This window comes from Mizuhopecten yessoensis, unplaced genomic scaffold (genome assembly GCF_002113885.1).
Source record: "Mizuhopecten yessoensis strain PY_sf001 unplaced genomic scaffold, ASM211388v2 scaffold2213, whole genome shotgun sequence".
In the NCBI taxonomy this organism is placed as follows: domain Eukaryota; kingdom Metazoa; phylum Mollusca; class Bivalvia; order Pectinida; family Pectinidae; genus Mizuhopecten; species Mizuhopecten yessoensis.
In genome coordinates this window covers 1,126,151-1,131,341 of record NW_018404434.1, presented here as the reverse complement: position 1 = coordinate 1,131,341, position 5,191 = coordinate 1,126,151, and positions in this window count along the sequence as shown.

Here is a 5,191-nt window from a genome sequence, read left to right as displayed (position 1 = left end):
GGGGGGGGATACCCTCCAGATATACAAACTTCAGTCCCTTTTGCCCAAGGATGCCCTTAACAAAATTTGGTAAATCCTTCAATCGTACTAAAGGAGAAGGATTTGAAAGATACTATGTTGCTATTCGGCCCCATGGGTGGGGGGCAAATTATACTGACAACGGGTGAACCAATTGTTGCTATTCCCCTAAATGCTGAACGTTCAGTAGGGAATAACAACTTCCATTTTTAAGGACTTAGGTATGTCCCGGCCTAGGAGATATAATTTGAGAATACCATCCATCTAGACTACAGCAACATTATACTGACAACGGGTGAACCAGTTGTTGCTATTCCCTTAAATGCTGAACGTTAAGTAGGGAATAACAACTTCCATTTTTAAGGACTTATGTATGTCTCGGCCTGGGGATAGAACCCATTGCCTACCACACCTGGGCGAACGCTCAACATTAAAGCCAAAAGTTAGGTGTTGCCAAGCAAGGCGCTAGGAAATAAAAGATAGTTAGAAGTAGAAAGAAAAATAGAAAGATCCCAAATATTGCAATGGGTGCAGCAGATTTATTTTGGTCGCTCTTGTGTCCCCAAATAGAAAAGACACCAAAGAAAATCCCCAATTCTGCAGGGGGACCTAACATTAGTCGCCTCCTACGATCAATGTAGTGGGTAACAGCAGGTGTTTTCTTTTCCCCATCCCCCACCTGCAGGGGTGGCTTTGACAAAATTCCCTATCTAATGGAAGTTGTTATTCCCTACTTAACGTTCAGCATTTAGGGGAATAGCAACAACTGGTTCACCCAATTTATACAAAATTGAGTCCCCTTTGACCTAGGATGCCCTACATAAAATTAGGTTAAAATTCCCCCCATTAGACGGAAGGAGAAGGATTTTTATCATATATTACTAAGCTTCCTATATTGGGCCCCACTCTGCCCCAAGGGGGTCACACCCTCTGGTGTTTTGTTTTTTACAAGATTAGGTCCCCCTTTCCCAAGGATGCTCTGGATAAAATCCCTTCAATAAAACAAAAGAGGAATTGGGATTTTAAAGATTTACCTCGATTTCTCCTATTGAGCCGTGCCCCTCTGCCACTAGGTTGGGGTGAGCTGAAAAGACAGCACAGATTATAAATGTATCAGTTTTGTATAGCCGTCGTTAGTTAAGTTGTTATTCACGTTCTGTTATGCGGTGGTGCCAGGTTCTAGTGGTGGAAGGAAGCTGGAATACCAGGAGAAAAACTACTGACCTGTTGCCAGTACCTGGCGACTGCCCGTTGTAGGTCTCGAACCTGCGACACAGTGGTGTAAGGGCGGATGTTTTAGGATAAAATGCATAAACTACTTAAGTGCAAAAGATTAACACTTTTAAAGTGAAAAAAACTGGACATAATGGCCAAAAATCACATAATGGCAAAAACTTGTTCACTTAAGTGCAAAAAGCACATAATGGAACAAAAATGTTTTTTGTCATTATGTACATTTGATATAGTCATGTTTTTTTATTATGTACCTTCGCACTTAAGTACAAAAGATTACCTCTTATCCCTCTTGTCACAGTGGATGGTTCCGTTTACCGATGTATTGTGCATGCCCCAGATGTTAAAGTTGCGCCGGAGGTTGAGGTGATTCCGGTTGGCTTTGACGTTTTCGCGAATGTAGCTGCGATTATCATTGGAGTTGTCATGTAGGAAAATTTGCACAGGCTTTAAAAGGCAAACATGTTGCATGGGTTTACGACAGAAATACGATGGACGACAGCGTATTAATCGGTAAACTACACAAACTCACGCGGGCCACGATGACGGCGTAGGCCTGAATCCTCGTCATAATGATATAATCTTCATATAATATAATGGCAAATATTGTTGTCATTATGTATTACATACTAAAAACTTATTACACTTAAGTGGAAAAAAAGACGTTTCTGGATTTAAGTGCAAAAATTCTTCACATAATGGCAAAAAAAGCGTTTTTTTACATTATGTATTAAGTATAAGAAACCCTTTTCACCTTAGTGAAAAAAATCATTTGTGTAGTAAAAACACACATAATGGAAATTAATCTTTTGCACCTAAGTGCAAAATCCCACAATGGAAACAAATCTTTTGCACTAGAGTTTTAAAAAAAAATGGAAATAAATCTTTTGCACTTAAGTGTAAAAAATACATAATGGAAATAAATGATTCGCACCTGAGTGAAAAAAACACATAATGGAAATAAATCTTTTGCACTTGGGTGAAAAAACACATAATGGAAATAAATCTTTTGCACTTGGGTGAAAAAACACATAATGGAAATAAATCTTTTGCACTTGGGTGAAAAAACACATAATGGAAATAAATCTTTTGCACTTGGGTGAAAAAACACATAATGGAAATAAATCTTTTGCACTTGGGTGAAAAAACACATAATGGAAATAAATCTTTTGCACTTGGGTGAAAAAACACATAATGGAAATAAATCTTTTGCACTTGGGTGAAAAAACACATAATGGAAATAAATCTTCTGCACTTGGGTGAAAAAACACATAATGGAAATAAATCTTTTACACTTAAGTGAAAACACATAATGGAAATAAATCTTTTGCACTTTTAAGTGAAAAAACACATAATGGAAATAGATCTTTTGTACTTGAGTGAAAAAACACGCATAATGGAAATAAATCTTTTGCACTTACGTAAAAGCAAAATGGAAATAAATAGTTTCATCACATTCAAAATACTTTTAAAGAAATGTTCGATTGGTTAGAACGGCGTACTTGTTTCAGTGCATTGTCGAATTTATGAATTGGTGCACCAAAACCCTTGTAGTAAAATAGTAGTTACTTATTGGCGCTTTCTATAATTGAACGCATATCCTTCGGCTTAAAATGTGCTAAAATCAAGGTTGTCGCTGAAAAAGGTACCTCTGCAGTAGAGGCTATTTAAATGATGTTGTTTTTAATTAGCTCTGAATTACCAGTCGCTTATCCTAGGGCTGAGATGCCCCAGGGTTCTGTCCTGTGTCAATTTGTATTTCTTATGCTTATCATCAAGCAAGTATGCAAATGAACCGTCACTTGCCTACTCTTCGATTAATAACATTGAAATTGAAAATTGCATTAACCATGATTGGCTATTATTTGTCAAAGACTTCAACCCTAATAACACAGAAGTATAACTACTTATTGGTTCGTTACCAGAAATTTGTGTAAATTTGCAATTTACTGATACACAATTGTAAAATAATACCACAACAAAACACCTCTGGTAAGTTAGAATGCAAACAGGATATAGAAAAATTCATATCTAAAATATTGCCAGGGGCGGGTCCAGGTGAGGGTGTAATTGGCGTACCCCCCCCCCCCCCCCCCCCCCTTTTCACCCGTTACATTAGTGCATTTCACAATTATTTTATGTTTTATGTTTAAAGCAAACAAAAGGTCCAAAAAAATTGTCTTCATGGCGTATATTGAATTGAAATATACACTAAAGTTTTTAAAAAAAAGTCTGTCCGATTCATATATCTTCTTCTACAGACCGTTATTATGATATGTGTAAGCAAAGTGTTGGATGGTTGTAACAGAAACTATTTAGAAGAAAAAACAAAAGAAGTTACAAATAAAAGCGGCAAGAATAATTTCAGATCTTTCTTTCTTTGCAAGCAGTCTTAATACATTCACACTAAAACTGGATAGAAAAATTGAGGTCGAAGATTAAAGAATATATATAAGATGAAATTGATTTTATAAAATGTGCTCCGTCCTGTCTAAATTTATTTCATTCTATTGTTAAAATGTGGAGTCGTTAAGCAGCTCTGTCAGAAAAATAATAGTGAAACGTTATCAACTTAAAAAAACATATATGAAAAAGGATAGTAAACACTCGGTGGGTATTATATCTGCTGTACAAATCTTGCAATAATACATGGATGTACATAGCACCTTAAATTCGCGTAAAAATTAGCTTATTCAGTAATTTCTCCGGTATTATGCAAGTGTTTGTAATCAATAGAAATGATAACTCATGTTTAATATACATGTGGAGCATATGACGGCTATGAATCGATAGATCGATACGTCCTTTCTTGTAAGGAATAGTGGAGTTTGTTGCTTTAAAAGGTGGCAAAATATATAAAGTAGCCGGGAATGATGATGATGATGGGAGTGTTGGTTTGAATGCGATGATCTGAGAATGAGTTAATATGTTTGTTTTGTATATATGTTAAATATGCTTGTGAAAAATAAACGCGTCCTCGGCGAGAATCGAACCCGGGTCTCCTAGATATCAGTCCAATGCGTTAACCACTGAGCCAATTCGTTGGTTGGGGTTCCTTTGGGGGAACTATTAAAACTGGCTCATTTGGTATCAATATTATACAAATATTTTTAATTCAAGTATACAGATTTGTTTTATATACATTTACATTTACGATTTTTTTGTATATCTGATTATTTATATTCATATCAATTAATTATTTAATGGCATTTTTTCTTCATTTTCGGACATTCATCCTTATCGAGCCCCTTACTTTCAACGGGTCACCCTAATGAGTGTCCTCCGGGTAATGAGTGTCCTCCGAGGTTTTTGCGCGCCCGCGAGTTCGTTATAAGATTTATTTCACTTATTTCTTCTGATTCCTAAATATTGTTCATATATCTAGGTGTGTGCAAAATTTAAGTTCGATCGTAACAGTACAAAGTACCGAAATACGTCGATAAAAATGCATATTTGGGAAGAATGAGTGTCCTCGGAGGTTTTTGCGCGCCCGCGAATTCGTTATTAGATTTTTTGCACTTTTTTCTTCTGATTCTTAACTATTGTTAACTTACCTAGGTGTGTGCAAAATATCTGGTTGATCATAACAGTAGAAATACGTCAATAAATACTATTTTCAAGAGGGTGGATTGAGTGTCCACGGAGGAATGAGTGTCCACGGAGGTTTTCGCGCGCCCGAGAATTCGTTAATCAATATTTTTTACTTCTGTTTTCGGATTCATAAAGATTTTCCATTTACCAAACTGTGTGCAAAATATCAGGTCGATCATAACAGTAGAATGTACCGAAATATAAGAAATATTCTGATAAAAATATGCGAACTATTTCACAACAGGCATTACTTAAGGGAAGTAACTCGTACGGACCTAACTGTAGAACTATTAGTATTAGCCACGGGCTTTGCGACGAGGACGCAGTTCTACATAAGAGCCCATTTTAT